The 25,677-nt window shown below is 46.3% G+C and overlaps 1 protein-coding gene across 6 annotated transcripts in view; it reads right to left on the bottom strand.

Moving 5' to 3' along the window:
* LOC105465119 (UDP-GlcNAc:betaGal beta-1,3-N-acetylglucosaminyltransferase 2) overlaps positions 1-25,677 on the bottom strand; it is a 325,143-nt gene that overhangs the window by 58,594 nt on the left and 240,872 nt on the right. Inside the window, exons 1-4 of one of the 6 annotated variants that reach the window (XR_011611782.1) lie at positions 20,890-20,974; positions 19,638-19,693; positions 3,170-10,746; positions 2,297-2,433 (exon numbers count right to left, since the gene is read on the bottom strand). The gene's annotated coding sequence lies outside the window, so the exon portion shown is untranslated. The other 5 variants (XR_011611781.1, XR_011611783.1, XR_011611784.1 and 2 more) reach the window with 5 other exon arrangements.

The following is a 25,677-nucleotide window of genomic DNA, read 5'->3' as shown; positions in this document are numbered from 1 at the left end:
ACACCACTGCACTCCAACCTGGGTGACAGAGGGAGACCCTTTCTTAAAAAGAGTCGCTGACAGCAGTAAGTGCTCTGAAAGAATGAAAGAGGATGATGTGGTAGTGACTGTTGGTGGCATCTGAGCAGAGACCTGAAGGATGAAAAAGACTGGACAAGAGAAGAGCTACTAACAAGTTAGGTGATCTGGGAAGCTAGATGTAGTGAGGGTCACAAGTAAGTTTTGATGAAGGGAAGACAAGGACAAACTTCAGTCTGAATTCTCCTAGGCCTGCCACAATGCAAGACAGCACTGAAAACAATTTGAAGTATCAGCACTTGGTGATATGGTTTGGATCTGTGTCCCTGTCCAGATGTCATGTTGACATGTAAATCCCCAGTGTTGCAGGTGGGGCCTGGTGGGAGGTGATCAGATCATGGGGGCAGGTTTCTCATGAATGGTTTAGCACCATCCCCTTAGTGCCATCCTTGAGATAGTGAGTGAATTCGCTTGAGATCTGGTCGTTTAAGTGTATGGCACCTCTCCTCAACCCCCAATTCTCTCTGGCTCCTGCCGTTATTATCTGATGTGCCTGCCCCCGCTTCACCTTCTGCCACGAGTAAAAGCTTCCCAAGGCCTCTCTAGAAGCTGAGCAGATAGATGCCAACACCATACTTCCTATAAAGCCTGCAGAACTGCAAGCCAGCCAATTAAACCTCTTATCAATTACTGAGTCTCAGTGATTTTTTGTGTTTGTTTTTTATTTTTTGAGACAGGGCCTCACTCTGTCACCTAGGCTAGAGTGCAGTGATGCAGTGTTGGCTCATTGCAGCCTCAACCTCCTGGCCTCAAGCAATTCTCCCACCTCAGCCTCCCTAGTAGCTGGGACTACAGGCATGTGCCACCACACCTGGCTAATTTTTATAATATTCGTGAAAACAGGGTTTTACCATGTTGCCCGGGCTGGTTTCAAATTCCTGGGCTCAAGTGATCCTCCTGCCTTGACCTCCCAAAGTGCTGGGATTACAGGTGCGAGCCACTGTGCCCAGACAGGTATTTGTTGTGTTGCTTTATAGCAACACAAGAACAGCCTTATGCACTTAGGTAACCTTTCCACATTCATGCTTAACAGCATGCCAGTTCCTTGTGTCCAGGCCTTCCCACTGGCCATTGCCCGTACCTGAGGTTGAGATGAGAAGGCCATTAATGGTCGTGATCTTCAGTCCCCTCCCCAGCAGGGAGATGAAGCACCGTGAATTTATGCCCCATGTCCTGGTCTTCCTGAATCTCTGGTGCTGGGACAAGGGTATGGCCTCCAACAGTGCCTGCTGAGGGATTATCTGTGGCCCAGTGGGGAGGTTCGAAAGCCAGAGAGCAGCCTGGTGCTCAGCACTCTCACTCTTCAAATCCAAGAGTTTGGCCTAGCTGCTGCCAGCAGGTGGAGGGTTCTAGGCGGTTTGGTGCTCAATACTGCCTTCCTGAGCACTTTCCAAATCCAGGGGCTCCTCTTGGAGAGATCTGATCTCCCAGAGGGCAGGTGAGGAGTCCAGGCTTTCTCTTTTGGTCACCCCCTCCCACGTCTGAGCCACTTTTCCATCCCTCTCTTCAAGGGCAACTCTGGACCCCAGCACTCTCTCCTGATTATGTGTAAAGAGCAGAGAGCAGAATGGAGGGCCATTCTGAAGGGGCTGGCAGCAGATGATTCACCAAGCCATCCTGCATGGGTTTAGCCTTCGGTCTGGGGAAAGCAGTAGTGAGCAGGGTTTTTGTTAGACCTTATACTCCATCCCATGTCTTGCTTAACGGCAGCCTTGGGGCTATTAAGGTTTCATCCATTAACAAAGGATCTTCTTTTCCAGTGGGTAGAAGGAAGAGAGGGATCAGATGCTGTGGGTCTCCCCTCTATCCTCTGAGGCTTCCTCATTCCCCATTTGAGAGGGCCCCCCAGCCTCTGCCCTTCTGTTTCCCACATGGGTGACACTTGGATCTGAGATGGTTCCTAATGGAAACTCTGGAGCCAGAACAGAGAGAAGCTGCTCATACCAAAGCTCATGGGGGATTCTCTCTTGGCCTCAGCAAAGGCACAGTACTGGCCTCGGAATGCAGCGCTGGTGGGTCTTGAGGTCAATCTCATGGAAAGCAGCACCACGTTGACAGCCAGTGGCCCTGAAGGAAACATCTGACTTCCCCAGTGTCCACATGCATGTGAGACCTTCCTCTCCACAGTCGGGGAAACCCCATGGAAGAGCTTGTCCTGGCCCTCGGCACAGTCCTCATGGCCATCAAACCCTTGGATGTAAATGACAATGTTTCTCACCCATCCCAGATGACCCAGTTGTGCCAGATGTTTGGCAGGCGGCTGAATCGATTCCGTGGCAGCTCCCCTAATGGATCCTTCAAAACCACATGGCACCTTCTGATTGGAACATACACTACCCTGAGGTTTTGTCTCATCTCAGTGGGTAAAGGATGGAAGAGACAGGAGAAAGATGAAGGAACCAGGTTAGTACAAGACTCAGTTGAGTCATAGAAGGGCACAATAAATGCCACCTATTTAACCCCAAGTTAGCATAAGACTCGCCTTAAGTTACACTTATGGAACAGAGCTGCTGGCTTCTCAGAAGGTGGTCAGCTCATGTCACCAGCCCTACAGGCTTCTCTTCTACTTCCCCATAATTCCTCCCTTCTCTGGTTGCCCTCAGTACCCTGCAAATACTTGTATCCTGACAGTTGTCATGCATGGCATTAGTCATGCTGTATTTGGCTGTCATTAGTTTGTCTCTAACCCTCCACTTCTTGATGGCAGGGACTGGCTCTTGTCTCCCACTTGCCAACAAGCACCTTCAAGTGCCTGCTGGATGGAGAGTGGTCTTACAGCCTCTCCAGCCTCTGCTCCAGAACACAGGGGCAGAGATCTCAGGGGCCAAGATCTCATTTCCTTCACTGACCCAGACCTGGGAAGGTGATAAGAGGAGCAAGCTAATCCAACCCATGGCTTATCAGCAAGCAGGAAAATAAGTGACACTTGGAACACATGGCAAGGTCCCCAACAGGCTCTTAAGGGGCCTTCTGCCATCCTGATGCAGAGCTTTCAGAGGGTGGTGTGTAGGTCAATAGAGACCCCCTCATCCATCTATCATTTGCCATCCTTCTTAACCCTCCCCCATCTGAGTTATCTGAAGCCTCTCACCTTGGCTTTCAGTGCTACTAATCCTGGCATTGGCAGCTTGGAGAGAACAGGCAAGGCCCACATCTAGGCTCTGTATGATCTCATCTCTGCCCTCCAGTGAGTACAGATCTCAACACTCCACGAAGGAATCCCCAGACATCAGATGCAGTGCTGAATCAGAACACCATGAAGAAAGCTGTGCACAGCTTTAACTTCCTAAAGAGACTGAAAGTTTTATTCAATTCCCCTGCAGAAGACACAACTGCCAAGTTTAACCAGAGGTGAGAAGGAAAATAATGTAAGAGAGAACATCTACCTCTGGTACACAAAACGTTTTATTTGCAAACAAGAGGTCTCTATGGACCCTCTCCCCACCTTACCCTCCAGAGAAAACCATGATGGGATTAGAACAGCAAGAACTTGCTAAGAGCTACATTGCCCTGAGGGTACTTCCAGACACTAAGCCCTGGGATGGCAGGAAAATGAGGACACAAATCTGGGACTCTTGCCCTGAGGAGAGCCCTGGAGGGCTGGTGTGCTTCTAGTTTGGTACTCACCAAACTACAAGCAAAAACAAGTCCTCTTCAAAGGAAAGCATGACAGTTTAGGCCTAGAGCTGGGATCTGCAAACTATAGCTCATGAAACAAATCCAGCTGCTGCCTGTTTTTCGTAACTACAGTTTTATTTAAATATGGTCATGCCATGTATATAAATGATGGAAGTTACTCTAATCTGCCCTGCTCAACACAGTAGCCACTAGACACGTGGCTATTGAGAACATGAAATGTGGCTAGTGCAACTGAGAAACTGAATTTCTAACTTCTGTTCTCATTTAAATAGCTAGTAGACACTGTGAGGACTAACAATAATGATGCCATTTTACAACCTTGATGACTGTGTTCTCAGAAACCACCAAGTTGCCTCCTCTCTCTCGCTGTCTTCCTTTATATCTTCCAAACAGACAGTGCTGTATAGATTAAGATCAAGAGTAAAGGATTTTTAGCAAAAAACAACAAAAAACAATTTATATCCAAGGACTTACTAGAATTTTAAGATAAAGAAGATAGTTACATGAGAAATGTTTAAAGAAATAAAGAATATAATCAAAATAAAAAACACTACTAGGAATAGGCAGATTAGAAAATAAATGAACTTCTAGAAATGCAAAATTGAAATAAAGCTCAATGGATACCGATGCAGCAATTTACCTGAAATACATCAAAAATAAGATGAATATATAGATATGAAGTAAGTAAAATATGAATGGTAGAATGTAGGTAGTAGATATTGGTTGTTCGTTGTAAAGGTCTTTCAACTTGGCCATACGTTTGAAATTTTGTGGTAAAATGTCAGAGAAAAGAAAAACTCATGAACCAACAAACTCACTCATAATTTAGTACAAAGACAAGGAGATAAAAACATGAAAGAAGAGATTTGAAGGCTCAAAGAAGAAAGTCTTAGATATCTTACTGGAGACCCAGAAAGAAAAAGCAGAAAAATGGAAGAAAGAGCAACATCTGATGGCTACGAGTTTTCTAGAACTGACAAACAACATGAATCCACAGATCTAGGATGTACAATGTAGTATTAAAGATGGCCATAAAAACTTCCCTATACCACCCCTTGCGGGGTAGTGTCTAATCCTTCTCCCCTTGTATCTGGAATGGCCTCAGCAACTTGCTTAATAAATAGGACCTAAAAGTCATGCTGTAAGACTCCCGAGGCTAAGTCAGAAGCAGCCTTAGTTTCCATCTTTGTCTCTGGTTCTGGGGAAAGCCAGAGGCCTTGTAAGAAATCTGACTAGATTGTCGGCCGGGCGCGGTGGCTCAAGCCTGTAATCCCAGCACTTTGGGAGGCGAGGTGGGCGGATCACGAGGTCAGGAAATCGAGACCACCCTGGCTAACACGGTGAAACCCCATCTCTACTAAAAATACAAAAAATAAACTAGCCGGGCGAGGTGGCGGGCGCCTGTAGTCCCAGCTACTCGGGAGGCTGAGGCAGGAGAATGGCGTGAACCCGGGAGGCGGAGCTTGCAGTGAGCTGAGATCCGGCCACTGCACTCCAGCCTGGGCGACAGAGAGAGACTCCGTCTCAAAAAAAAGGAATCTGACTAGATAAATCTCAAGACTGTGTAAAAGGAAGAGGGACACATCTGAGTCCAGCCTCCCAGCTGTCCCCACTGATGTTCATGTTGTAAACGCATGTGAGCAAAGCTATCTTGAACCTTCCAGACCCGCCCAGATTTCAGCTAAATACCACCAAGATACTGCAGCCAATCTCATGTGGGGTGGAAGAATTGCCCAGCTGATACTTGCTTAAATTTCTGATTCACAAAAGAGGTAATAAAATGGTTATTTCTTTAAGCCACTAAGTTTTGGGGCAGTTTGCTATCCAACAATAAATACCCAGAAATTAGTATGCTCAAGCAAAATTTAAAATAAAAAAGGAATTGACACAGACATAAGGAAATTTCAAAACTTTAAAAAGATCTTAAAATAAAGTCAGAGACAGGATTGATCACCTTGAAGAAATGTCACTTAGGTTGCGTAGCCACAACAGAAACAAGAGACAGTGGAATAATTTCTGGCAGATGTTGAGAGAAAAAGTTTTCAACTTAGAATCATGTACCCAATATAACTATAATGAGGCTGGGCATGGTGGTTCACACCTGTAATCCCAGCACTTTACGAGGCCAAGGCAGTTGGATCAGCTGAAGTCAGGAGTTCAAGATCAGCCTGGCCAACATGGTGATACACCGTCTCTGCTGAAAATACAAAAAGTAGCTGGCGTGATGGCAGGTACCTGTAATTCTAGTTACTCGGGAAGTTGAGGCAAGAGAATTGCTTGAACCCAGGAGGTGGAAGTTGCAGTGAGCCACAATTGTGCCACTGCACTCCAGCCTGGGTGACAGAGCAAGACTGTCTCAAAACAAACAAAAACTATAAAGAAAGAGGGTGAAAGACACTAGATAAATAAAATCAGAGTCTACCTTCAAGAAACTGTAATGAAACTTCCAAAGTTCATTTAGAGAAGGATGGTTTGAAATACAGAGAAGGATGCGGACAAATAAAATACTAAGCTTTTCTTACAGATAAGAAAAAAAGCAGTACCCACCAGTGTAGTTCTGGAGTGTCAAAGTCTCCAGAGAGGATTCACCCTCTTCCCAGGGGACAGATGGGTAGAACAGCAGGAGCCCCCACAGCATGGGTCCTTTTCCCAGGGGGGTTCCCTGGAAAGCTAGGAAGAGAACCTGGCAGATCCCAGGTGAAGTCTTTCCATACCTGTTCCAGGGAATGGGTGGATTTCCAGATCTTAGCTTCCTTTAGAGCAGCCCCTTTGGAGGGTGAGTGGCCATGTCAGTATGCTCTTCAAGGGACTCCCCAGAGGAGGTCACTGCCCAGCCAGTTTACAGTTCCACGACCAATGCAGCAGCCACATGCGGTAGCACATGTCTTTGGCCCTGAAGGAGCTTCACATCCAGGGGAGGGTCCCAGAATGTGAGAAAGCCAGAACCCAGGAATTAACCCAAGAGCAAAGGGATGCAGTGCATCACCCAGTCTTCCTCCTTCAAGGAGGCTGTCCTTCTGTGCTGCCTCTGCTGTATGAAGTAGCTGGGAACAGTTTCCCACTCGACCTCAAGTCGTGAGGACCAGCTATTGTCCCACTAGGAACAGCTTCCTTGGGCCCAGGCCAGGAAGTACTCACTAGACTTCTAGATGCCAGCTCCATTTCACCCTGGCTTCAGGAGGGAGCCAGAGAAGCCACTGAGCTCTGCAGAAGGCACTCCATGTCAGTCTGCAGAAAGCTTGGATCGCAGCTCCCAAGGAGTTCAGCAGAGAGGCTGCCAGCAGCCTCTCTCTCTCCTTGACTGAACAAGCCCTGGGGAATGGCTGGACTTAAAGAGCTGAGGGAAGGTTCTACCTCCCCTCTAGTCTCAAATAGGTTCACAGTTGCCTTCAGATGTCCTGACAGCAACCATGAAGCTATTGTAGACATTCCCATGGTCCCCTCTAGTGTTCCGGGTTCTCTGTGGTAGGCAGAGGGTGGGAACACCAGTGTAGGTTGGGAAACATATTGGAGGGCAGTTGTGGCTACAGGAGCTTGTTGAGGGGCCATTGTCAGCATCACACTGGCCAGGTTCTCCAGCGATTCTGTGGCCAGCCCATTTGGACTCCAAGAAGTGTGTGTTGAGTCTCTTCCTGTATAATTCTCATGTTGCTTTGAGGAGACACCCTCTGAGATCACACCACGGGGCAGGCCAGCTGTCTGTCCTGGCTCAGGGAGGGCTGAGGATAAGGCCATCCAAGGGAGAAGATATGACTTCACCTCAGAGGTAGCCACTCAAAGGCCTTGGGAGAGAGCAAGAGGTATTAACGCTTTGCCACCCAGAGATGCATCTGCCAAGGTAACTCTTGCCTCACTGGAGATGAGCTTGGCTCTTGAGTAAGCAAGCCCCTTGATGGTAGAATTTGGGATGTCTGTAGGAATTCACCAAAGCCAAGTCAGTCAGAGAGCACTCAGCTTGGAACATAGCAAGAGCAGAACTGGAGATAGGAGAAAGATGTGTGGTAACAGAAATAGAATCTGGCCTGCCTTCCAGAGACAATCAGGCCTCAGTGGCCAAGCCTGCCCCAGGCTTTCCCCATGGGAAACATGGCGTGTCATCAGGCAAGACGCTTATCTGTATAGGAAGCTGCTTGTACGCTCCGGGAAGTTTTCCACTCCCTGAGAGGGGCTGAGAGAAAGCAGCTCCCTTTCCCAAGATGTCATTCTTTCCCATAAGCCCAAATCTGAGTGGTTAATTGAATTAGAATTAGAATTAGAATTAGAATTACAGGTACCTGTCATCATGCCTGGTGAGTCCACAGAGGCTGGCCCATCTTCTGAAGTGTTCCCCGGCCTTCCCCATTCTACAGGTGAGGACCAAGCTGCCAGTTTGGGTCACCATGGAGCTTGTTATGGAACTTGCAATGCTGGAAGGGACCTCTCTGCTGCCTGAGGCCCAGGCAAAAGTACTTTTTTCTGGGTTTTCTGACCACCTTGTATCAAAGACTGATGTTTCTACAGAGGTGGAGGAAGAGGCTATTTTCAAAAATCTATCTCACTTGTTTCTGGCAACTTGGTGGCCAGGATGCTGCCTGCTGTGGGCTTGCTAAATAACATGAGAGACTGGCTAAACCACATGGGGCACCGAAGTTCCTGAGATCCCAAGTCTCTTCTCCATTTGGGTTTTTGGACCAGTGATACTTTTAACAGTAGGTTTGGAGGTGACTCTTTGAAATGGAACGGGAGATTTTGTAATACAGGACTTCATGATCTTTTCCCTGGAATCCACTCTAGGATCCCAGAAGACACAACGCTTCCCCCTGCAGTGCTTTATCTCCACGTCAAGCATAGTTCTTAGCTAGCAAGACCACAGGCACAGCCAGAGCCTGGGTGGCAGAAACGTGTACTCTCTTGTTTCAACAGGCATGGAAAGAACATGGGGTCATGTTCTTTCTACCACAGGGGAGACGTGCTGAAACATGATCTTGTCAGGGTTTGCCTCACAGTCATTGATTCCTGGGGCCCTAAAGCCACGGGCATAAATAACAACGCGGCTTTGGGGGCCAGCTCAGATGGCCCAGTTGTACCAGATGTTCCGAGGAAACCAACTTCACATCATCACGATAGAGAACTCACCCATCTTGTCTCTCAGGACGACATGGCAGTATTTCACGGGGACAAAGATTTCTGTCCAAGAGAGTCTGAGTCCTGTAGGAAGAAAAGAACTGGGTGGAGGCACTGGGAAGAAAATCGGTTTATATGAGTGCTCTCAATAGCAAAGCTTCTAGTTTGCCCTTTGCATACATTTCCTATGCCTGGGCCAGAAAACAAGCATGTTCAAGTTGTTGAGGGGAAGGTATGAAGAAAGAGGCTTAAAATATAAAGCAAAAAGACATAACAAATGATTCATAGGATATGGTATTCCCTTCAGCTGACATTTAGGACCGGCTCCCTCAAAAGAGTGGGGGGAATGGGGTAGGACCTTGTAGGGGAAGAAAAATAATCCTTTCTACTCTTCATAATTCTTAACCAGGACTCCCTGTAACAGACACGTTAACAAGCAAAAACACAAACAGAAGTTTGATAATGTGTATATCTCCTGTATATATGGGAGATAACCCAGAGAAATGAGATTTCAAAGAAAAAGTTTAAACTTCAGGTTTAAATACCATCGGTTCTCTGAAATAAAGAAATAAGAGTATGGAAAAAGACCCTGTTAAGACCCGAAGACCAGGAAAAGCACCTTAGACAAAGGTAAGGTTGTTCTGCAGGTTTAAGTCATGCCTCCTCCATTAAGTGTCTGGTGATTTAGCCATCCTTCTCCTCCTGGGACAGAGAGGGAGACACTCTTACAGGTGGAGACTTCCCTTATTCATGTAACTTTCTCTTAAAATTTTAACTTTTCAGCCATATTTTTGTGGTGGCATATTTTGGTCTCCAACCACCTGAAGTCACTCACAGAGGGAAGTCGTCTTCATGGAAACCATTGAAAAGGTAGCTCTGGCACCTGCCGAGAATAGTATGTGGAGGGAGAACTTTCCCTCTGTCCTCTGAGGCTTTGATGACTGAGTCTATGAAACAAACTGGCAGTAGACAGATTAACAGTAAAAATAAGAATACAAATTTATTGTATGCATGGGGACATCACATGAAAGAAAAGTGAATATCTCCCAAAACCTGGTGAGATCTAGAAGCATATTCACTCTGTTCATAGGGGAGGCTGGAGGGGAATGTAAGCAACTTAGGGAACTGTAAATGAGTTTTGGTGGGAAGTAAAATCCTAAGCCCCCCCACCTGACTGAATAGGCCGCCTCTCGCCAAGGGAACCAAAAAACAAACCTGAGTTCCAAGCCATGATGGGCTGGGAGGTTAGATAGGCCTTGTCATCTACCCCTTCCTTCACCCAACCCCCATTAGCCCTTCTTCCCTAAGGGTTAAACAGAAACCAGCTTCCGACAGACTCCCTTCACCAATTTCAACCAATAACCTGATGCCGTCCCTCCCTTTTGCTGTTTTGACACAGCAACTGACCAGCATTCCTTCCCAATAGAGACCACCAATCATGAAGTGATTCTGGTCAGTCTACAGAGACTTTGCACTGACAGCCTTCCTGTCCTTTGCTTCACTTTTTGTTGTAGAGTCTAACTGAATATTAAGTCTTTACCCCAAAGTGAACATGGAATGCATGTTACATACATGTTAGCCTACTACACATGTACTCACTCCCCTTCATGAATATTCATAGCTCCTCCTACAACCTGTTGACTATGTGTATTTAGTCTTTCAGCATAAATTCCCATCTCATCCTTCTCTCCCTCAGAGCACTTGCTTTTCGGTTTCAGCTGGTAGCTCCACGTCCTGCCTGCAGGTCATGGTACCCTCCTTTCCAAATGTTCGAACCTCGTGATTCTTCAGTTCATGCTGGGAAAGATGAGTGGGCCCTCAGAAGAAAAGGTGACAGCCTGTGACAAAGTCTGTTTTCTGGGCATGAGGTCAAACCTCAGTCTCCTCTCCTGTGTTATGAGCTGGTCTTCTTGGTTGAAGAGATTCCTGGGGAAGTCATGACAGTTGAGTTCGTTTTGGAGGATTGTCTTTAGACAGATAAGGTGAGCTCAAAGCTAGCCTCTGCCTTCATCCACTGTCTCTCAAATGCCCTCATTTCAAAGCAATCAGCACACCAAAGCATACTCTGGGGGTGGCATTTTCTGAACTCCTTCAGCAGACAGATCACAATGAGGCAACATTTGCTCAGCAGCATCATAAATTGAGAAGTTGCTGGTATAACACCCAGATCAACCATTTGCCACCCAAATTTCTGCCTGCCCAGAAGGAAGGCAGGCAGGCAGGAAGCTATTTCAAGTGGTCACTACTATCAGGGAAATAGTTTTACTCCCTGAGTCTGTTTCCTCATCTCTAAGGCTGTCATCACTACCTGAAAATGGTTTAGCCCAGGTTTAGTCCATAGCATGCTTTCCTATGTTCTCAAAACTGTTTTTATTCTATTGGGAGTGGGTAGGGCTGAAGGATTCAGAAAAGCTTAAAATATGGCCCTTGAGGACATGGTCCAGTTATGGACAAAATCATGTTTGTGAAGAAGTACACAAGCCAGCCTATGATGGCCAATGTAGGCACTCAGAGGATGGGAGAGAGCCTGTGAATCCCTCCACATTGTTCCTATCCCCTCTATTGATGTGGGGCTTTGGGGAAGACTTTAGACTATAAAAAAAAAGACTCCAGTCTTAATTCTTTTCCAGCCCAGACTAATCCATCAGCATGTCCTATTGACTCCTTCTTCAAAATATCTAGAATCCAGCTGGTTTTCACCCTTACATCCATACTGCCATGTCTCACACTTGGCATCTCCCTAACTCATCTCCCTGCTTATACTCTTATGGAATGGTCCATTATATAGAGGGATTTTTGTTCAAAGATAGATACCACCTTGCTCATATCAATACCTTTAAGTAGCTGGCCCATCATTCAAAATGAAATATACTCATGCATGACATAATGACATCTTGGTCAACAATGAACCACATACACAATGATGGTCCCATAAAATTATAATGGAGCTAAAAGATTCCCTTCACCTAGTGAAGTCTTGATGAACTAGCCTCGTGTAGGCCTAGACAAATATGTTTGTGTCCACATTTCCAATAAAAAGTGTTTACAAAGTTAAAAAAAAAATAGAAAAAAACTTATAGAAGAATGTAAGGAAAACAGTGGCTGGGTGTGGGGGCTTACGCCTGTAATCCCAACACTTTGTGAGGCCAAGGCAAGAGGATTGCTTGGGACCCATCTCTACAAAAAAAAAAAAAAAGATAGGCATAGTGGCACACACCTGTTGTCCTAGCTACTCAGGAGGCTGAGGCATGAGGATCACCTGAGCCCAGGATGTCAAGGCTGCAGTGAGACTAGATTGCATCACTACACTCTAGCCTGGGTGACAAAGCGAGACCTGTCTCTAAAAAACAAACGATTTTGGTACAGCTCTATGTACTTGTCTTAAACTAAGTGTTATTACAAAAAATCAAAAAGAAAACTAAAAAATTTATCAAGTAAAAAAGTTCTAGTAAGCTAAAGTTAATTACTGAAGAAAGCAAAATTGTAAATGTAGTGTGGCCTAAGTGTACGTTGTTTACAAAGCCTACAGTAGTGTACGGTGATGTCCTAGGGCTTCAGATCCACTCACCATTCACTGACTCATCCAGAACAACTTCTAGTCCTGCAAGATCCGTTCATGGTAAGCGCACTATACAAGTGTACCATTTTAATCTTTTATACTATATTTTTACTGTATCTCTTCTATGTTTAGGTGTGCTTAGATACATAAGTACTGACCAATGTGTTACAGTTGCCTACAGTATTCAGTACAGTAACATGCTATAAAAGTTTGTAGCCTAGGAACAAGAGGCTGTACCTTACAGCTGAGGTGTCTAGTAGTCTGTACCATCTAGGTTTATGTAGGTCTATGATATTCACGCAAGAAAGAAATCACTTAATGATGCATTTCTCAGAACATATTCCTGTCATAATGTGACATAAGACCATACTGACACCTGAGGGGTACCAGAATATGCCACCCCAAAATATGGCCCATTGGCATATAAATTATTTTCAGCTAAAAGTCATTGAGAACCAGCAGATTCAGAGAAAGCTCTAAAAACAAGTTTTTATATCATAGAGAAAATTTACATCTATAAAGGAAATTTCCCTTTGTAGAGGTGTTTCTCTCTCCAGGAAAGGAAGGATTCTTAACTCTTCTCAATGGAGAAGGCATCAATTTAAATTTGTATAACAAACCTTGATAAACAATCCTTGTTTACCATACTTTTCAGGGTCATCTTCCCATAACCTGCCTTCCCTGTCTAAGAGCCTAAAACCCTTTTGTTGTTGTTGTTGTTGGTATGAGAAATAAAACTAAAATCCTAAGCCTCCCAACTGACTGGATGGACCCCGTCTTTGCCAAGCACACCCCAGAGGAAACTTAAAAACTGAGTTCCCCACCATGACCAGATGGGAGGTCAGACAGACCCCATTATACTCTTCCCTCCCTAATTGCTATTAGGCTTTCTTTCCTAAGGGCTAAACAGAAACTAGCTCTTTTATTTATTCTTAAGTAGAGATAAGGTCTCACTATGTTGCCCAGACTGCTCTTGAACTCCTGGCCTCAAGTAATCCTCCTGCCTTAGCCTCCCAAAGTGCTGGCATTACAGGTATGAGCTACCAACCTTGACTAAAGCCAGCCCTTTCAAAAGACTTGCTCCACCACTGATTTTAGCAGGACTCCTCTCCGCTTCTGCAGTTTGACACAAATACTAGCCAGTATTCCCTCCTGATAGGGGGCCACCAGCCATGAAGTGGTTGTGGCTGGTTTACAGAGGCTGTGCACAGGATGCCTCTGTGACCTCCATTTCACCCTTTGACAGACAGCCTGATTCTAATGCATTTAAGTGTCAAGTCTCCACCCCAGAGTGAACATGGGATGTATGTAGCACGCATGTTTGCTTACTATGTGTGTATACATCCCCCTTCTGAATATTCATAGCTCCTCCAATAACCTGTTGAATATGTATACTTAGCTAACCCTTCAGCATAAATTCTCATTTCACCTTTCCTCCTTCGAAGTGCGCCCCAGCCTGAGGATGGCCAGCCTGCAGGCTGCAACCCTTTATAAGAAATAAAGCTCTCTTTTCCAAATGTATGGACCTCATTGTTCTTGAGTTGACAGGTATTTAAACCCAAGTTCTAACTACACCTTTGGGTTACTTATCACTGAGTGCTCTTATATATGCAAGTGTGATGCACACGTTAGGAAACTTTAATTTTCTTCTGTTAATGTCTCTCTGGCCAGTCTCATTTACAGGGCCCCAGCTGGAGAATCTAGAAGGGTAGAAAAAAATTTTTTCTTCCCCTACACACCTATGCAGGACCTCTAAGGCTTCTCTTGATCTGGCCACTGCCTCCTGGACCTTACTCCCTGCATCTCTCCTCCTTGCTATTTCCTCTCTGGCTATACCAACTTCCTTTCTGTTCTTAAGAACATATGAAGCTCATTCCTACCTTAGGACATGACACTACTGTTCCCACTTCCCAGGATGGGCTCCCTTCATTTGGCTTTCTCATTTCAACCAGCTTTCTACTCAAACATCACCTCAAAGAAGCCTTCTCTAACCACTATCAAAAATAGCCTCCCAACCTTCTCTTATGTTTTCCTTCCTATCACCTAAGCATAAAAATCTAGTAGTTCTATCAATGGACTATCTCCCCCACTAGAACACATGCTGCATGGAAGAACATACTTTGATTTTGTTCACTGCTACATTCCCAGGGCTTAGTATAGTGCCTAGCAAATGAGAGCTGCTCAGTAAATGTTGACTGAACACATAAGAGCCTGTCAACTATTTGACACTGTGTCACTTGGACGGACATAAGTAATCATAAGGCCAGTAATAAGGCCTTATAATGGGGGTAGTTAGAGGGAGAGGTTTCATGGGGTATGATAGGGGTAGTTAGAGGGAGAGGTTTCAACCCAATTTAAGTTAAATATAGCTGAGAACAAACATGTCTCTTGTTCCTAATAACTAGAGTCTACTTAGCAGACGTGGATGCAAAGCAAGACAGTGGTTCTCATACTTGAGTGAGCATCAGAACCACATGGAGAACTTGTCAAAAATAGCAACTGCTGGGCTCAGAATTTCTGATTCCTTAGGTCTAGGTGCGGCCTATGCATGTCTAACAAGTTCCCAGAGATGGGGCGATGCTGATCTGAGGACCTCATTTGGAGAGCCATCTGTTGTAGAAGTTTGGACTACATAATCACCTTTCCACTGACAGAAACCCAGGGAGTAGACTTATAAGGGGTATGGGCATGTTGGCCGTCAAGTATCACATGGATTCTAATAGCTGTTCTTTACTGCTGTTATCCCCATTTCACTAATTTTCAGGGAAAAACCCTCTTACCTAAATTCTTCCCAAAATCAAGTATTTCCTCCCTTATGGTGCATTCCCTACCTGCACTAGTCCATGATGCCTGTAATCCCAACACTTTGGGAGGCCAAGGAAGAAGGATCACTTGAGCCCAGGAGTTTAAGACCAGCTAGGGCAACATAGACTCCATCTCCACAAAAAAATTTAAAAATTAGTTGGGTGTGGTGGCGTGCACCTGTGGTCCAAGCTACTCAGGAGGCTGAGATGGGAGGATCACTTGAACCTGGGAGGCCAAGGCTGCAGTGAGCTGTGATCGCACCACCACGCTCCAGCCGGGGCACAGAGCAAGACTTTCTCTCTCTCTCTCTGTCTCATACACACACACCAGATACAGGAGGAAAATAATAATAGAAAATTCAATTCATTCTTCACCTCCAAAGCATCTAAATCCAGGCCTGACAGAAATACACCACCCAGAAACACACCAGGAGCAGCCTTCTCCTTCATCCTTTCTCCAGTGACCAATAATACAGCAGATGTCAAAAGCACAGCCTGCTCCAGAATCCTGAGCGGACAGGCTTCAGCCCCACGTGGAGACGCCAGGTGGCCACACAGGTGTTACCGTGGTGGTTCTCAGCACTGGCTGCACATTGGAACTGCCTGGGAAGCTTGTAAACATCCAGACGGCCGGGTTCCCCTCAAAACCAATTAAGTCAGACTCTCTAGGGGTGGGACTCAGGCCTCACAATTTTAAAAGATCTTCAGGTAACTCATGTTCAGCCAAAATTGAGAAAAGCTGCTTTGTTTTTTTCCTAACCTCAGGCCCTCAGAAATACCAGTGTAGACTTGGCAGGGTTGTCCATCCTAGTGGATCATTCATTCTGGCCCTTAGGATGATCCTGGTTCTTAGCTGTTCCATATCACTCAGCTCTGAGACATAACCTCATGCAGGGACAAGAAACACTTCAACAGAATCAAATGCCAGAGCAAAGGACTTCTCAATAGACCTAACCTCAAGATTACATCTCTCCATTTAATAGTGTTGTCAGTTTTGAGTTCCTAAAAAGGTCAAAGGCGGTGCCTCCCAGCCGTAACCCTGGTCTCATTGTTTGGCTGGAGGCAACACTGTGGGAGGCTGGCAGGAGCACCTCCAGGACAGAGCAATCAGCTTCAGTGCCTGCAGCACTCTGACTTCTATTTCCTCTTGATTTTCTGGAGTTTTGGAGTAAAGATAGAAGATGACACCAGATGGCCGGGGGCAGTGGCTCACGCCTATAATCTCGGCACTTTGGGAGGCCAAGGCGGGTGGATTGCCTGAGTTCAGGAGTTTGAGACCACCCTGGGCAACACAGTGAAACCCCCATCTCTACTAAAATACAAAACATTAGCCGGGCTTGGTGGCAGACACCTGTAGTCCCAGCTAGTCGGGAGGGCTGAGGCAGAATTGCTTGAATGAACCCAGGAGGCAGAGGTTGCAGTGAGCTGAGATTGCACCACTGCACTCCAGCCTGGGTGACAGAGCAAGGCTCCGTCTCCAGAAAAAAAAAAAAAAAAAGACACCAGAATAGAAGAATTAGTAGTCCTGGTCTTAGAGGCATCACAATTTGATGGCCCCCTCCTCACTCATTTCCTCAAGGGCTAAAGTCCCAAAATGTTGATAACAGTGTAGATTTTTTGCCTGTTTTGCAAACATGAGTACCTGACTTGTCTGTGTCCCTACAATGTCATCCACCTCTTCAAAAGCTCCTCTGCCTGGGTCACTGGGTTTCTGGGCCTGAGGTGTTTGCCTGGCATCCCCCAAGATGACGGATTTCCTGAGGTCAGGAGCTAAGGTTTACAGGCTATCTCCTGTGGTTGCCCCCATGCAGGGGTTCCAAAAGCATTGATTGGTTGGTAGAAAATATGGGAGGCCACATTTGAAGAGGAAGCTGTTCTTCCCCCTGGCCGGGCTCTCTTGAGAATTAAATGTGATTAAGGGCACAGTGGGCAGCAGGCAGTTAGAGCTCACCTTGGGGGAGTTGTCAAGAACCTCACCACATCCCAGGGCCCGATATCCCAATATCCACCTGATGTCTGGCAAAAGACGCGCTTCCTTCTAGGAACAGGAGGTGCCTGTTTTTCACAGAGGCCTTTTCTCAACCCCTGCCCCTCCAATTTATCTAGCAAATGGCCCCAGGAGCTACCCATCTACTTCTCCCCCTTGCCCAAGGGCATCCGAAGGGGCTCTGAATAATATGCTGATATGCAATTTGGGAGCCTCAGGACAGCCCACTTCCCTCATGGGCACAGCCATGCACCACCCACTCCTGGAAGGTCTCCTCAACCCAGGGCTCCCTGAGAGCAATGGGGTGGCAGGCCAGGCACTCTCTGCACGGAGCCCGGGCAGCCCCTGAATACTCACCTCTTTGGCTCAGGGCCTGAGAGTCAGGCCAGGCTTGGGGCTAGGCCTGAAACCTGGTTATGGAGGTGGGCCTGGGCCTGGCCCTCAGGGAGCTTCCATTCCAGCCCTCAGGCAAGAGAAGAAGACCAGGAGGAAGAAAAACCTATGGAGAGCAGGGGCCCCATTCTGACCAGTGCTCCCTTCCCTCTTCCAGCAGCAGTGGTCTGAGGCGGGACAAAGCTTCCACTGCCTCCTCCTTTTGGGCAGCTCTGAGGCCTGAGGAGGTAATTAACTAATGATGCACCTGCTCTTCATTAACCAATGAAGCAGGAATACCCAACCACAGCTGGAATGTAACCAATACTGGGGGAATTAAAGATCAAAAAACACCAAAGGCCAAGACAAAGCTGATGGAGTGGCTTCTTCCCACTCACCCTCCACCTCTACTCCACCAGCCCTCACCAGAGGCTGAAAGAGATTCCTCCTCACTTATTTCTCAGGGGATCTTGCTGGAGCAGGAAATTTCCCTGACCCCTTGTGGGTGGGAACTGCAGTGTGGGTGCTTGAACTAGCTACTTCAGTGCCTGCAGGGCAAACCCCACTCAATGGAATCCGCTGTACTCAACCCCTCCAGGGAGGGAGCATGCAGGTGAGCGGGTGCAGGAGCCAGGGAGAGCGCTTTGGGTGCCAGCAGGAACACACTCTGTCCTGGCCCTGCAGCAGTGTCTAGGGGGGTGCCCACAACCCCTGAAGCCCCAGAAGGAGTGTTTCAGTCAGTGCTCTTTTAGCTTTGCCACCTGCAGATGGCTTAAGTGTTAACAGCTCAGTGGAGGGTCAGTGTGACAGCCCTTTGCACCCACACTCGAGTTCTTATCCGAGGTCTAGGAGGAATGAGGTCACACAAACAAATTGGAGATGACAAATGCAGGGGATTTTATTGCTGATGAAAGTGGCTCTCAGTGAGAAGTGGAGCTGAAAAGGGGAGGGAGTGGGTAGGTAATCTTCCCCCAGAGTTCAGCCATCCCTGGCCAGACTCCTCTCCAAAGCTATGCCATCAAGCTGTCCCTCTGAAGTCAAGCCCCTTCTCTCTGACATTCAACCGTAGTCTCTGACATCCAGCTGCTTCTTCTCTTCTCTCTCTGCCGGTGGAGCCTGGGGCTTCCATGGCACAGGAGAGCGGGTGGGGCAGGCCATGGGTGGTTTTGGAAAAGGCAACATTCAAGCAGGAAAACAGGAATGTATGATCTCACTTTGGACCATAGTTTCAGGCTTGAGGGTGGGGCCCTTGCTGGGGACCCACCCACTTCTGCCCAGAATTTTCCTGCCTCCCGTCCCTATCATTGCCACCAAAACCTGGGCAAAGCTAAGGCTGAAATTCCCCTGGAGTGAAAACAAGATGGACATGAAGACCTGCTAGACCAGGAGTCACTCCTGCCACCGGCCTCCCCTTTTCTGAGCACTTCCTCCCTTCCTGGTGCCTCCTCATCACTCAGCTTTCCTTGGAGTGCACCCTCCAGTCCTAGGGAATCTGCTTCCAGAAACCTACTGGCATTAGTCATTTGCACCTTTGTGTGATTTCAGTCCTTATGTCATCTCTCCCACCAAAATCCCTGGGCCTCTGAGTGGAACGTCAAAGTCTTGTAGCCACTTTTCCTGGGTTGAAGAACTCCAGGCATGGCAAAGCCCTGGAAGAGATATGGGGTGGAGGAGGGATGCAGAGGAATTCTGGGTCCTGAAATTATGCCATCTAAGTGAATCTTGCCATCTCAGGCCCCACCACTCCAAAAGTGTTGGCATTCCTCAGAGTTATGTCCTTGGTCAAGGTCCCTCCACACGTCTCTCGGGTCTTTTTTGCAGCACATAAGACTTCCACCACCACCCATCCCTGATACCCTCAAATCCTTACCTCTACCCGGTGTCTCTGAGTGCCCTGCCTTGGGATCAGGCTGGCTACTGAATGCTCAGTTTCTACCTGAACAAGTGGCATCCCCTTCCCCAGATGCCATCTGCTCCTTCTTCCATAGCTCCATCAGTGGGACCATTCTACTCGGGTGACACCTGCCACATAAGCCCCTCTCCTCTCCATCCATCCTTCCATTGCCTTGGTTAGAGCCCTAGAACCCTCACTTACCTATGAGAACAGTCTATGTTTATTGAGAGTTTGAGGAGTCCTTGTAGGTGGTTTTTCTGCATGGAAAAGATTAAAGATAACTTTAGTTTAAAAAAAAAAAAAAAAAAAGCAATGTAACTTTTTGGCATGATCAATTAAAAAAATCTTCCTTTAGCTTTTTTCCCAACAGGAATAATTTAATATAAAGAATTAACTAAGCATACATTTGTTGACTGTATCACCAATAATTATAATTATACTTTATTGGGCAACATTTTCAGTAAGTAGAGCTTTTAAAGGTCTAAGGATTAAGCACTTTCAGGTGTCATTTCTCTGTCTCTCTCTCGATATATATATTTCTATATATATATATTTTTTTTACTATCTTAACCATTTTTAAGTGGCACATTGTTCAGTGACATTAAATACATTCACGTTGTTGTTCTACCACTGCTAACATCCATCCACAGAATTCTTTTCATCTGCAAAACTGAAACTCTGTACACATTACACACTAACTCCCCATTCTCCTTCCCCTGCCCCAGCCCCTGGCACCACCATTCTACTTCTGTCTTTATGAATTTGACTACTCTAACCTCACATAGGTAAAATTATATTATATTTGTTATTTCATGACTGGCTTATTTCACTTAGCATAGTGTCCTCCAGGTTCATCCATGTTGAAGCATGTGACACAATTTTCTTCCTTTTTAAGGCTGCATAATATTCCATTGTATGGCTATACCACATTTTGTTTATTCATTCATCTGTAAAAAACCTTCCTTTAGCTTTTAAGTTCTTTGAAAGATTTTCCCCCTATTTATAACTGTAGCAAATTATAGGAAACATCTTTAGAATGTTGTTGGTTAATATTTGGTCCTATTTATAAGCTTATGTATATACATTCAAACATTTTAAAGTATTTTTATAAATTTAATATATGCAACTTCTTTTTAAATACCTCAATTATCTGACTTAAACAAAATCTTAACAATCACTTTTAATAAATGTAAATATAATAAACTGATAAATAGAGCAGTACTTAAATTCTTCTAACTCTTCCAACACAGAAATTTATAAAGCTTTCAACTTAAAATCACAAGTCTAACTTCTGCAATTGCACTTTTAAATTCAAATTATAGTCCCAGCACTTTGGGAGGCTGAGGTAGGCAGATCACTTGAATTCAGGAGTTTGAAACCAGCCTGGGCAACATGGAGAAACCCCATCGCTACAAAAAATACAAAAAGATTAACCAGGTGTAGTGATGCATACCTGTAGTCCCAGCTACTTGGGAGGCTGAGGTAGGAGAATTGCTTGAACCTGGGGGCTGCACTCCAGCCTGGGTGACAGAGCAAGACCCTATCTCAAAAAAAAAAAAAAAAAAATTCAAATTATAAGCCTCAGCTGTTCCTCTCATAGACCAAATTCTCTTAAACATCGTAAGTACTTAAAATGTCAACTATGTATAGAGTATTCCTAGAACAAAAGAATTAATACTGACCAGGTGCAGTGGCTCACACCTGTAATCCCAGCGCTTTGGGAGGCTGAGGTGGGTGGATCATGAGGTCTGGAGTTTGAGACCAGCCTGACCAATATGGTGAAACTCCATCTCTACTAAAAATACAAAAATTAGTTGGGCATGGTAACGCACGCCTGTAGTCCCAGCTACTTGGGAGGCTAAGGCAGAAGAATTACTTGAACCCAGGAGGAAAAGGTTGCAGTGAGCCGAGATTGCACCACTGCACTCCAGTCTGGGAGACAGAGTAAAACTCCGTACCCCCCCAAAAAAAAGAATTAATACTATCCAATGTATTTGAAATAATTTCTAATTTCTATACTGTACTTAATTTTCATGGGCCTAAAGAGGTTTTCCCAGAGAGGAGACTTTTCCAGACTTACCAGAAAATAAGAACCACCTGGGCATTTGTCAAATACACAGATTCCTGGGCCCCAACCTACATTCCCTGAATCTGCATTTCCAGGAAAAAGACCAGGTAATCTGCATGATTATAACAGCCCCAGTTTTATCTCATCACTGTGGAAGTTTGGAAACACTTCACTTAGGGGAAAATTGCTTCTCAGTCATCTACGGACCAGATTTTGGCCAGGCTCTGAGTAGATTCTTGAGGGTAACTCTGACAGGATCCCCCTACCCCTTTTTTATCTTTCATTTCAGGGTTGTTGTAAGTTACAGGAGGCAACTCACCTTCTTTTGATGTGTATCACATCATTATTCAGTTTTCAAATCAGAGTACAGCCTGGGGCCTCATCACTCTCTGGCTATATAGATAATGTCAATATCTTCTCTTTCTATCTCTGAAGAACTTTTTAAAAATTCTTGTCTCTCCAGGCTCTCAGGACCACATATCTTTAGAGACTGACAGGCTCCTAAGAAGCACCCTGATTCTGGCCCTGCCCCCTCCACAGGTGATCTTCCCTCCACATGTGATCTTCCCAAGATGCTAGAAAAGGGCATACCCTATTAAATCCTCCCCTGGCTGCCACCGCCAAGGTCCTATGGACCTAAAGGAAGAAGGCATAAAACATCATTTTAAAGAGTTAACGTGAAGGCTGGGCGCGGTGGCTCATGCCTGTAATCCCAGCACTTTGGGAGGCCAAGGCGGGCAGATCACGAGGTCAGGAGTTCGAGACCAACGTGACCAACATGGTGAAACCTCATCTATACTAAAAATACAAAAATTAGCTGGGTGTGGGGGCATGCACCTGTAATCCCAGTTACTCAGGAGGCTGAGGCAGGAAAATCGCTTGAACCCGGGAGGTGGAGGTTGCAGTGAGCTGAGATTGCACCATTGCACTCCAGCCTGGGCAAAAGAGCAAGACTCTGTCTCAAAGAAAAAAAAAAGAGAGAGAGAGTTTATTTGATTTTTAAACTTTTATGTATTTTTTATTGTTGTTGCAGAGACAGGTTCTTGCAATGTTGCCCAGAGCTGGTCTTGAACTCCTGACCTCAAGCAGTCCTCCCACCTTGGCCTACCCAAAGTGCTGGGATTACAAGGATGAGTCACTATGCCTGGCCTTAAAGAGTTTATTTGAGCCAAAGTGAGGGCAGCTGCCCAGGACACACTTCCAAGTTGCCTTGGGGAGTGTTCTGTTCCGCCTTTGTTGCAAGCAAGTTTTCAAAGGCAAAAGGGAACAAGGAGTGGGATGATATAAAGTTGTCTGACAGTTCTCATTGGTTTTCAGAAATAACGCTGATTAGTGATTGGCTGTACATTGTTGAACTATAGAATATGAGTTATGGTATCCAGAGTGTGGCATTTTACGGCTACTGAGTGTCAGTCTAGAGCCCAGATGGCAAGTGGCTTCAAGAGGGAATTATTGATCTCATGGGCGGAGTGAGACATGACTACAGCCACATTTTAAATGTCTCTCTGGGCCTGGTATTTCAAAGGGGCTGATGTTCCTCAGATTAAAAAGTTTCTTTTCTTTCTTACTCCCTAGCCTGGCATGAAAAGCCTGGCTCACAGCCCACCTCCCTTTTCCCAGGTCTGTCTCTCAGGCCACCTCCACTGGGTCCCAGCTGCACAGAACTCCCCACAGTTCTCCAAAGAGCCCACTCAGCGCCACACCTGAGGCCAGGCACCTTAACGTGCATTATAGGAGAATTCTCGAAAGCAATCTTTGCGACCCGCTGAATCCCATCTCCAGGCCTTTGCCCTTGATGTTTTCTCTGCCTGGAGTGCCCTCTCCTAACTTTCTGATTCCCACCCACCCTTTAGGGCCCGGCGTAACCGTCTCTTCCTCTGTGGAGCATTTCTTGACTACTAAAGTCAAGTTCATCTCTCTTCTTTGTGTCCCCACTGACCTAGCAGATACTTCAGTTTGTAAATATCTGTGATGATCACTGACCTAGGCAAAGCTAAGTGAGGCCAGGGACCCTGTCTCCTGTTCATCACCGAGGTGCCAGCACCACATAGAGCCAGGCTCACTCACTGAATGATGACCCCATGTCTCCCCCAGCTGCATCAACCGCGGATGAACAGATGTACCAGGCTCCCCTGTACCAGTGCCTCTCCACTGCCCTTGGCGCAAAATGTTTGTTTTTCATTTCATTAGGCTGAAAAAGAATGGTTTAGCTGCTTCCCTGGGTATTCACTGCCAACATGCCCCAGTCGCCCAGATGGCTTCTTCACCAACAACTGTGACTGGTGACCCCAGTGTGACCACTAGCTAAGATCTTTGTCCCACGGGGGAAGTGCAGACAGGTGCCCACGTCAATAGATCCTGCCAAAGATGTCTAGTGCTAATTCTTCTCCCCAGCCAAACCACGTTGGCCAGGCTGCAAAATGCCTGAGGAAGACCTGCCGCCAGAGCGGGCCTACCCACACCTGAGGGCTCCCAGGTGCCTGTGGGCCAGGCTCTGTGCCTCCAGCAGTTGCTGCTGCTGCTGCTACGGCTCTCCCAGTCATGAGCCAGCCCCGTGGACTGCTGGCATCAGCCTGGGAGCTTAGCCATTTCATGCATCTGCAGCAAGCATCGGCTCCTTCTCCCAGCTCTCTGTGTGCAAAGCAGCAAGCTCCACTCAACTTAACCATGGACAGAGCAGCCAAGTTTTAGAGCACCAGGTCTGAAGGCTGCCTGACCTTTCTCTCCCAGAGTACAGTCCTGGCCAGGACTTCAAGCCTCAGTGAAGATTTATTTCTACTCAGACCTAGCGTTGAAAGCTCAGGGAACAGGCTTTCATTTAATGTCTGGCCAAGAGACATGCTTGGAGATTGACAGCATTTCAGGTCAGGTGCCTCTGGTTCTGGCCCAGGCAGAGGCCAGTGTCTGCCAAAAGAGTGGCCAGGGCTGGGCGCGGTGGCTCAAGCCTATTATCCCAGCACTTTGGGAGGCTGAGGCGGGCGGATCATGAGGTCAGGAGATGAGACCATCCTGGCTAGCACGGTGAAACCCCGTCTCTACTAAAAACAGAAAAAAATTACCCGGGCGTGGTGGCAGGCGCCTGTAGTCTCAGCTACTTGGGAGGCTGAGGCAGGAGAATGGCGTGAACCCGGGAGGCGGAGCTTGCTTGGAGCCGAGATTGTGCCACTGCACTTCAGCCTGGGTGACAGAGAGAGACTCCATCTCAAAAAAAAAAAAAAAAAGAGTGGCCAGAGGACAGTCTACATCAGAATCACTGGATGGAGAAGAATACATCTGCTAAAATGCGTATTCCTAGGCCCCATCCCACATTTTCTGTTTCTGAGCCTCTGGGGAATGGGGTCCCAAGATCTGCCTAATTAACAAGCCCTCAGCCCCAGACCCAGGAATTCTGGTGCTCACTAAAGTTTGCAAAACATTGCCTGCCCAGTCCAGTTGCAGTAAGTCAACGTGCTTCACTATGCTCAAGCAGGAAGAGAAAACTCATTTCTGTCCCAGGGTCCAGATTTCAGCAAAGTAAAAGAGTTGCAATCCTCAACATCCACATGAACTCCATGGTTTCATATTTGTCTCCAGAAACCCTGTGCATATGTTCATGTGTGTGGTGAGGGAGGGATAGTCTTTGCACTTGAAGGAGGTTATAGTGGAAGATGCAAAGGAGACAAGAGGGGAATAACGAGAAAGAGGCAAAGAAAGAAAGGTGGTGTCCTGTGGGACTGTTGCACAAACATGAGCCGAAAGCCCAGGACCCTCCAATCCACAGGATCATGGGAAAGAGGAAGACTAAGGAGGTGCCTGACTGAAGTATAAAATCACAAGCCACATTCCCCTATAGCATGGCTGGATCTCAAACACATAGCATTGAGTGGGAGGGAAAAAAGCATCATAAGGAATAATAGAGTAGAATCCATTTATATAAATTTTTTAAATTAGCAAAAGCAAATTGCATATGCTATAGGAGGTAGGCTATAAAGGAAGGCAAAGGAATGATGCACCTGAAATTCAAAACAGGGCCCCCTTCTACTTCTGGGAGATAAAAGACTGCACAGGGAATTTCAAAGGCTCTGATAAATTTCCATGTCTTATACCAGACGGTGGGTGCTCAGACATGGTAACATGTACATAATACATATAATACATATCATTTTGTGTGTAGGGTACACTAAAATTTTTTTT

This window comes from Macaca nemestrina, chromosome 13 (genome assembly GCF_043159975.1).
Source record: "Macaca nemestrina isolate mMacNem1 chromosome 13, mMacNem.hap1, whole genome shotgun sequence".
Classification (NCBI taxonomy): Eukaryota; Metazoa; Chordata; class Mammalia; order Primates; family Cercopithecidae; genus Macaca; species Macaca nemestrina.
This window is presented reverse-complemented; position numbering and strand designations above follow the sequence as displayed.